Source organism: Phyllostomus hastatus, unplaced genomic scaffold (assembly GCF_019186645.2).
Source record: "Phyllostomus hastatus isolate PE091 unplaced genomic scaffold, TTU_PhHast_1.1 phas_contig_58, whole genome shotgun sequence".
Taxonomy (NCBI): Eukaryota; Metazoa; Chordata; class Mammalia; order Chiroptera; family Phyllostomidae; genus Phyllostomus; species Phyllostomus hastatus.
In genome coordinates this window covers 52,157,434-52,167,668 of record NW_025333916.1, presented here as the reverse complement: position 1 = coordinate 52,167,668, position 10,235 = coordinate 52,157,434, and the positions used below count along the sequence as shown (strand labels likewise).

At 36.0% G+C, this 10,235-nt stretch overlaps 1 pseudogene; it reads right to left on the bottom strand.

Annotated features, from left to right (window-relative positions):
• Nucleotides 1-4,086: 4,086 nt before the first annotated feature.
• LOC123824573 lies at nt 4,087-4,761 on the bottom strand (annotated as a pseudogene).
• Nucleotides 4,762-10,235: the final 5,474 nt, after the last annotated feature.

The following is a 10,235-nucleotide window of genomic DNA, read 5'->3' as shown; positions in this document are numbered from 1 at the left end:
TCAGAGAACCTACTTTTCAGAATACACATTGGTGCTGAATGAAAACACAAGTCAATTTGTGAAGTTTAAGTAAAAGCTATCCTAAATCTAGACTGATTTGTATATACTATTAAGGCCATGAGCCTTAATTGTTTCTACTACATACCAATGGACTCTCACTTATTCACTAATAATAACCTGTACTCTTTACCCATCCAGAAAACTTTTGATTCTCTTTTGTTTCATATAAACAGGAAAGCTTAAAGAAGAGAAATGTGAATATGTACAATTTCCCTAAATTACTAAAAATTACAATTACTAAATTACAATTACTAAAATAGGAACTGAAAACACATGCCCTTCTGACAATAGGCTACTTCTGAAGAAGGCTCTACCTACATTAGAAGGTGAAGTAGAGATATATATGAGACAAAAATAATGAAATTAAAGACCTTTACTTGTTTCAATATTATACGTCTAGTTTGTTTAGTCTCTTCATGGGTTCCAAATTTTAATAATTAAAGAAGTTCACAAAATGGTTTGTAGGAAAGTATTATCGAAAGTATTATCTCATGCTTCAAAGACTGCCAAACAGGAAGCACATAGCTTATCATGCTAAATAATTTATTGAACAAATAGGTGCCTGTGATTGGATGGATTTATAAAATCACGTTTACATTGCTAATGTAATTATCAGCATAAATATTTTATAGCATCTATTATAGAAGCTTTCAGGTCATTGATGCCTCCAGAAATACTTGCTGATTTGAAAAGAAAAATATTTTTGAAAAATGGGTATGGTTAGATGCAGGTCATAAAGGTAATAGTGGCTCACCAGTTGGGTGCAGCAAAGAAATAAGTAGGGCGAGGTGTCATCCCAGGTAGCCTTTTGGTGCCATTAGTGGGAGAAGCATGTCACTGCATAAGTGGCTTTGCTTATGGTGAGTATAGCGGACATCCAAGTGGCCTAGAGGAGCACTGTGTTATTGGCAACACATGATGTGTTGGGGAAATGCAAACTGTGTCTATGTTTCAGGGCGAAAGTCAGTCAGAGGTCTCTGCTGAGTTCAATGTGGTCACAGTTTCCAGCTAGGCAGGAAGCAAGTCTCCAGCTTTTGTAGGTTTTTTATAGCCTGAGAAAGAAAGTTCTCCAGTTTTAGCCCACTTACTACACCTCCCATAGTGTACTTCACAGTGGAGGTTAAAGGAAGTTAGTTTCAGGGAATTTCTGTTAAATATGGGAATAAAGAATAAAAAGGAAATGATGACATATGACAAAATTAAGGGGATAAAAGTCCTTTTACTGGTATGTTTGAAAGAATCGAAACAGTTTTGTGACATTTTAGACAGAAAAAAGTAATTTTTATGCCAAGTAATGTAGGGTTGTGCAAACTTTCATATCAGCTGATAAAGAAAAATATTACTTTCATGGGTTTGCACAAGAAGTTCAAGTATTTCATCTCAGCTTGATTTTTAAGCCATTTTCCTGCAAACTGGCAAATTTCTGCCTACAGCAAACTGATGAAAATTCATGGATATTTTCATTCCTCTGGTTTAGGGAGGAATAGTAAAACTTTTGCCTTAGATCAAACTTTTGAATATTTGAGGAGAGGAAAAAAAAACACACATCACTTCTCAAATGTGAATACCCAAAGTGAAATGTGGCCATTCCTTACATTTTTAGATGCCTGGAAGTTTTCCACAAACTTCTATAACAGTCATTCTGCAGGCTTCTGCTATAAATGTTTCAGGAACTATCTAGGGAAATATTCTATTGAGAGGGAAGGCAGGATTATCTAGCAGATAGAGCGTGGAATTTGGACTTAGACAACCATCTGAGACGTGCACCTGCCTCTTTCATTGCCTTATGGTGCAGCTCTGTATAAATGATTCAGACTCTCTTTGCTTATATTTTTCCCTGTGGCAATAAAGAGAAATGGGCTAAGCATTAGTCCCTTCTCAACAGTCAGAGGATACCATAAAGGTAAATATGACATTGTCTATAAAGTGCTATGACCTATAATTTCCCCCTCCCCAAATACTGCAGAGATGGGAGGCCACAGAGTTTATATAAATAAACTTTATGGAATCCAGGTGTGAAGACTTATATAACCTGCCCCTCACTTCTGTATTTGGTTAAGGGTCCCTATAACACATAATTAACAATAAGTGTTGCCAATCGCTAATTCCCTCAACAGACATCTTTCCTACAACATCTTGAATATATTAACCTCCCTCTCAAAAACTCAGTGAAGGGAGACAACCCATAACAACCAATCAACTTGCATCTATTGGTTGTCTGATATGTATGATGCATTCCACTGAGTATTAGACCTCTGATGAGAACCTATTAGTACATAATGATTTATAAAGCATAATCGCTGTTCTCAAAACACTTGTCATCATGCTCTAGTTAAAGGTGAATGCCTGACTTACTAAAAATTGTATGAAATAATCACGACAAACAACCGATAGGAATAATGATTCTAAGGCATTTAGAGGAGGAAAAGTATAAAGATCTGGGAATGACTCCTCATATGGTTTCAGTTTCTAATTAAGACAAATACATTCACAAATACAGAAGAAAAATGCAAATACAGAAGCATAAAAAAATAAAACGATGTCCTTGGCAGCTACCACGCTAAAAAATGATTCATTAATATCTCTGGCTGCAATAATTTATTTCACTTCTCATTGAATTTAAGCAATTTTGCTCTGTCTACTGGTTATTTCTCTTCTATGCCAAGTTGAAGAAACTCTGATGGCTCTTTGAAATCTAGTTCAGTCAGTCAATATGGCTGCATCCTATGAAATTAATTCAGAGTGAAGGAAGGGCCGTGTGCTATAATGGGAAAAGAATTGGACGAGGACCACAGTGATCTCACTCGGAACGATGAACAGTCACTTAACCTCTCAAGGCATCTGTTGGGCTGGGCTGGATTTCATAAGCCAGTTCTAACATTTTCTGGAAGAATAAAATGCAGCTTAACAATTCTATATTTCCTTGTGCTGCTGGAAAGCTCATCCGCTTGTGTATTCTGTCAGGATTCACGATCATTCATTGTCATTAAGATTAATATCTCAATTTTATAGACCACAGATGCTGCAGGTAGAGGAGAAGCAGATGGTAAAATGGTGCTCTCAAAAACATGGTCTAACTGTAATTCTTAATTTAATTGTTTTTCCACTGGACGTTCCCAAACTTTATTAAATTTTTACAATGAACTCAAGAGTGCTTTGATCTTGTCTGTAAGTACTAACTTAGATGCGTAGGTTGGTTCTTGATAATAGAACCAGCATATCAGGGAACAAGGCATCTGTGGAACAGTTAGAGGCAGGGCTTCCTTGCTGGGGGGTATATGCCAAGTATTAGCATATACCTTTATTTCAGATCAGATTGGTAAAACAGTTTCTGTAAATTTGATAGTAGATGTCATAAAAAGATGAACAATGTCAAAACATTCCATGAATTAAAAGGAAATGGTAATATAGTTTTAAATAAAGTGAGAAATACATAATTTGTTTTATGTGAAACATTGGAAATTTTGATTTGTTCAAAGGTAAGTGTTAATATGTCATGTAGACATCCCATGAAAAACTAAAATTTATTTGTGCTGTATTGTATAATGTGAATGATAGTAGGATATTTTTTAAAAAGTTAGCTTTGTTGAGCATAAAGAAAAAATTACTTCAAGAAGTTTTCTAGAATTAAAAAATATGGTTTTAAGTAGCTAGTCTTATAAACTGACAATGAGTAACTGTGTCAAAACCCAGCTATTTTAACATACTTGGGCATATGTCCACTTATTTAATTGAGGGACTTTATTGAAAGTCTACACTGTATTAAGCATGATCTAGATAGAAATATAGCACTGTTCAATAGAAATATAGTGTAAGTCACATGAGCAATTTTATTTATTTTGTACCACCAAGTTGAAATCTTTTATTTTGCTTATGTACAAGTTGAATGTAACGGTTCACTTTTACGGTTAAACACTTAACCGCTGATGGCTTCACTAAGATCCCGTTGTCTTTCATAGTTCGGGTGCCCAATCTCCTGTGAAACCCCGACTTCCCTGCCTCTATCCCCCGGATTAGTCTGCCTTTTCAGAAGTCTTGTCTGATGTTTTCGTGTTGGCCTCTCCATGCTGCTGCTTCATTTGAAAGACTTCATCCACTAATTGTACAATAGTCATTTCAATCTTACAATTCTTATTTACCAAAGATACCCAATTTGACTCCATTTCTCTTCAGTGAGATCCAGCAGTGAGTTGTATGTTCTTTTGCTGCCAGTTTAAATCTTCAATTATGTTTCCTTAACTTCTGGAGCTCTTTCTGTGCACGTTCAATCATATGAACTAAATTGTCCTTACATACCTCCCAAGGCTTCGCGTCCATGCCGTGACATTAGTTCCAGATTCTCAATTCGAACCGCTTGATGCTGTAACTGGGCCATAGAATTGTTTACACATTCTTGCCATGCAGTGATGTCAACTTCGTGACCCGAGGAAGGGGCTGAAGTTCATATCGGTTCACATACTGAGCAATTCATTGGTTGTCCAGCAGCCAGTCTTTCAAATTTAATTCTCATGATGTCACTTTCGGAAGCAGAATAATCCAGGGCTGTCAGGTGGCTCAGGTAGTCCTTAGCAGTCAGTATCTGTGAGTTTCTTCCTCCACCAGCATGCAGCGCGCTTCCTGCACACTAGGCGCTTCATTCACAACGCTGGTGAAAACACTGCCGGTCATCCACAACCTCTGCAGCCACCAAGTCGGTGCCATGGTTCTTAAGTTTGCTGTTTTTTTTTTTTCCCTGAATCTTCACAGGCTCCGGCCCATTTCATTATGCCTGCCTGTGCGATTTTAAATTTTGTAGTTTCCACACTAAGCAAAGTATAAAAGACACAGGTAAATTTCATTTTCGTAAATTTTATTTAACCCTATATATGTATAGTATTATTTTAACATAAAATTTGAGACTGTAATTTTTTATGTAACTAAGCCTTCAAAATTGAGTATGTCTTTTACTTAGGGTCCAGATCAGTTTGGACTAGCCACATACCAGGTGTAGGAGAGCCACACGTGGCCAGTGACTACAGTACCGACAGCCGCGTCTGGACGCTAGGGTACAATAGTAGCTAACACAGGCTGGCTGCCAACTTCAGAGGCGTCGTAGGGTAGTACAGAACACAGGCTTGAACAATCAATGAATGCGTAAAATTTTACACTTCTTACAGTTGTTAAAAAGCATCAGTAAAATTAATATTGTTGAAAACAGGCCTTGCATTTAATGTATTTCCACTACATATGTCATAGATTAATGTGTTGTCTGTGTGGCTGAGATCATTCTTGCCACTTTTTTTTAGGAAATGCATTCAGAATTAACACTCCTTTGTAGCCTGTTAATATTCTTTTATGTTTGTGTTTTCCATTTTCCCAGTGTAATATCAATATTACACTGTTAAAAACTCATGAAGAAGAAGCATAATAATCCTTTAATGCCTTTGTACATTGTTAAAAAATAAAGTAGCTACATACAAAATTAAAAAAAATTATCAAAGAAAACTTTATTTAGAATGAGGAAAAATTCAATTTTTTTCATGCACTTTCTATAGCTTTACAGTTTCTGTGATTTGTGCTGACATGTTTTTAAAAGCTTTCTACCAAGAGCTATAGATCTAGAGGTTTATTATAAAAGTAGTATATTTTTCTTGAAATCTTATAATTTTGTCTAATTTATATATAAAAGCTGGTATGAAGAAAATGCTTAAGCTTTAAAATGGTAATAGCATAGAACAAGTAAAAATATAAAGAGAATAGTACATATATGACATAAACTCAGTGTTGTTTAAAGATTTACCTTAACTGATTTCATTTAGTTCAGGCTTAATTGTTAATGGTGCTGATGATAGTTATACATATTTACTGAGTTTTGAAGAATGAGAAAAAGCACAGTTTTCAAACCAGAAGTTTAATGGTCACTCATTTAACTAGAAATCTTTCCTCATGTTGCTACCTAACTAAAACTGCTGTAGGAGTTTAGACAGAGAAGAGTGCATGGACTAGAAGAGTCAATTCCCTGAGAACTTTCTTTAGCTGGAACTTAATGACTGGATAGAGCCGGACTTTTTATCAGGAAAAGGTAGGCAGGTCTTTCTCACTATGAAAAGCAACGTAAATAGAGTTGAAATTGACAAGAGTTGTTGGGAAAATAAAGCAGATGGCTTCAGTTTGAGAATTTACAGTTGGACAAAAAAAAGATGAGCAATGTAAGGGTAATTAATGGAGACTTAGAATCTAAGCTTTGTCCAGCAAGTGATATGGTACCAATACAGTTTTAAATCAAGGAAGTGGAATAATGAAAATGGCATTTGTGGAAGATTCATCTAGCAGAGGTGACAGCAGTGATGTAAAGCGGCTGAGGGGAAATATCAAGGAGGTTGGGTCGAGTGACCAGATCCAATAATAGATTTGAAGATTTAAAACAAGCCTTCTTAAAATGGGAGACTTATGTTTTTGTGACAGCATAGGGGATGGAAGTGGTGAAAAAGGGCAAGTAAGAGAAGGCTGAGGAAAAGGAGAATAAATGTAGCATTAAATTTGTTCGGAAACTAGGCTCTAACAGGATTCAGGGCTCTGGTTGTGGAGTGGGGTGGGCAGAAAAAGGAGGACAGACAATTCTTCTGCTAATAACATGGTGTACAGCGGTAATATTTTGAACTGGAAAAGTGAGTTCTTTTATGTGTCTCTTGTCCAGCATAAAATACAGTGGAGTTACATTTTACATTATTCTTAGATCTCATTCCTCAGAGCTAAAGTCAATTGAAAGTTGGTAGAAAAATTACTAAGTGAACTATGGTGACTCTTCCATGTCCTTTCTAAAAGCATACAGATTTTGGGTTGAATTATTTAGGAAACTATAAAACCAAACTGTATTTATGTTTACCTTATTTCGGCATATGGTTACAAATTAAAAACTTTGCCTGAGCATAGCACTGGATTATGATAAAATTGGGCATAGCAAAAGCAAAATCATGAAATTCGGAGCAGTAATAGAATTTATAACTCATGTAATTACATGTGTAGAAAAACAACAAATATATATTGACTATCTATCAGGTACAAAGCCTATTGAGGGTATTAGGTATATACATGTGAACAAAAGACAAACAAACAATGAAATAATAAATAAATAAAAAAGAAAGAGAAAACTGTCTTCTATAGTCATTAACCAAATGAATATACGTGTGTGTGTGTGTATATATATGGGGTATATATTTTTAAAAGTGATTATTATGAGTTGAATTTTATCTTTCCCAAATTCATATGTTCAGGCCCTAACTCCCGGGACCTCATAATGTGATCCTATTTGGAAATAGGTTTGTTGAAGATATAATTAGCTAATTTGAGACGAGGACAAAATGGAGTAGGGTGAACTTCTAATTCAATGTAACTGCTGTCCTTATAAAGGGGAAATCTGGCTATATACACCAGCACAGGCAGAACCATATGTAAGGACAAAGGCAGATACAAGGGTGATGTTTCAATAAGCTAGAAATACCAAAGATTACAAGCCAACCACCAGAAGCTAGAAGAAAGGCATGAAACAAATTCTTCCTCACAGATCTCAGAAGGATCCAACTCTGCTGATACTTTGAACCCAGACTCCTAGCCTTCAGGACCGCGGGACAATAAATTTGTATTGTGTAAGTTACTGGGTGTGTGGTATTTTGTTATGGCTTCCCTACTCAAAAAGTAGAGTTGTACAAAGTGTATGGACACTCATTTCCCATTGGATTGGTTATGGAGACCTTTTTGAGGAACTTACATTTTGGCAGGTACACAAAGGATGAGAACGAGTCAGCTGTGGACATTGTTGGAGGAAGAGTGACCCGGGAAGAAGAAAGAGTGTGTGTAAAGGCCCCAAAATAGGGAAGAACTTGACATAAGTAAGGATATGAAAGATCAGTGTATCAGGATCACAGTCAGCGAAGGAGGGAGGGGCACAAGATGAGGGGCACAAGTTAGACCTTGGTAAGGAATATGAATTTTATTCTAAGACCAATAAGGAGATTTTCATGGGCTTAAATCAAGTGTTGATATAATCCAATTGATATTTTTAAATAAATTCTAACTGCCAGCCAGAGAATGATATAGAAAGGGCAATGGGAGATTTAATTAGAAATGACAGCATTGGACCAGGTATTCAGGTTTAGAATAAGCTTGTGGTAGCAAAATACATATGATTTGAGAAAATGTTTCATATCAGGAGTTAGAGGGCATCTGTCAGTTTTTTGTCTTGGGCTACTGGGTGCTTCTTATTGGGATATTTACTGAGGTAGAAAGGATGGAGGGTGGCAAAAGGGGCAGAAGAGAACGAGAATTGAATTCTGGACATGCTCAACCTGATATGCCTGTGAGATAGCCAATTAGAAATGTAAAATGGAGGGTTTGGAGGGCCAATGAAAGTCTAAGGAGGAGGTAGAGAGATGGAAGTTATGTAAATTGTGCAATGACTCTGGAGTATTGAACACTAATAGTGTGGCTGAAGTCTCTTGATTTCTGGGCCCATGACCTTGCAACCTTACAAAAATGCCTAGTCAATGACATTATGGTATTACTCAATTAAGTATAAGGGGGTGCTTTCAGGGGTTATATTGAGAATAAGTGTACAAGCACTTCTGTGGCAAATAAAAAGACAGGCAGCTGAAGATTAGTGGCATGCTGTCAAGAGCACAGAAATAAGATTCAGACGGCTGGAAATTTACTTTCAGCCTTCCTACTTATTGGTTTAATTGCGCCTCAGAAAAATGATTTCATAATGTCAGAAGACCTCTAAGATATCTATGAGTTTAAACATTTGACAACTCCCTAGAAATTACACTTCTGGGTACATAGCCTGACAATATTCTTGTACATGTGTATAAGGACATATGTATAAAAACCCTCACTAAAACATTGTTTAAAATAGTAAATTTAAAGGAATTTAAACATCCACCAAAACAAACAAATAAATAATGTTATATTTATATGACAGAAAGCTATTTAGCTTTTTAAAAATGAACTAGATCTTTGTGTGTATGTAAAGATCACCAGTATAGAATGTTGAATGCCAAAAAAAATAGGTCTTAGAATGATACTTGAAATAATTTACCTTTTGAGGAAGCACATATATGTAAAAATGTCAACAGTAGATGAGGAGGATGCAGTTCTGGTTAAAAACTGGAATGGGGAAGAAAACGAGACTAGTGATATAGAAAGCTGTGAGTTAATGTTTTATCTAAAATATACATGTAACAGGGTTGAAATGAGGGTTATACATGTAACAGGGTTTGTTATATTATTTTTTAAAATATTTTATTTATTTATTTTTAAAGAGAGGGGAAGGGAGGGAGAAAGAGAGGCAGAGAAACATCAATGTGTGGTTGCCTCTCATGCACTCCCCACAGGGGACCTGGCCTGCAACCCAGGCACGTGCCCTGACAGGGAATGGAACTGGTGACCCTTTGGTTCACAGGTCAGCACTCAATCCACTGAGCCACACCAACCAGGTGTGTGATATTATTTTTTATATTGATAGTAAGTTAACATCGTGACTCCATAAGTATGTTAAAATTAATAATTTTCATTATCCTAAAGAATAAGTCTCATTTCAATAAATTGTATATTTTAATACCAAATTATTAATTTCTTAAGAGAAGAGAAATCATTGTATTCCTTAAAACATATTTTTTTCATTTTGCCTTTATAAATTTATACAGCTTGCAAAAGTTGCGAGATTGCACAACTTTTACTTATCAGATTCCGAGATGAGTGGCGGAGTGGAGTGAGGCACCGTGACGCTCACACTACTTCAGAGAGCAGCTTTCTAAAGGAGGCCCCGTGCGCCCTGTTCCACAAACAAACAATCTGATGTTCTTAGAATTTAAAGCAACCGAAGTCACAGAGCTGGTAAACCGAAGAGAGAAAAGTTAAAACTCCATCGTTTTACCATGTCCTATTCTTTCCATTACACCAGGACTGACACACACTTTCATGCTGAAAAGACTGCATAACTTTCATAGTTCCTTAAACTTGGTGTTTCATTGAGTTAATATGTAGTTTAAATATATGTTGAACACAACAGTCACATATTTTGCATATAAATGCTGTAAAAATTGTGGAAGTACACAGTAGTAAATGAAAGAAAATAAGTAACACTGGGAATTCCATCTTGATAATGGAATTATTCCTGTTAATCATAGAAAAGCTATTTT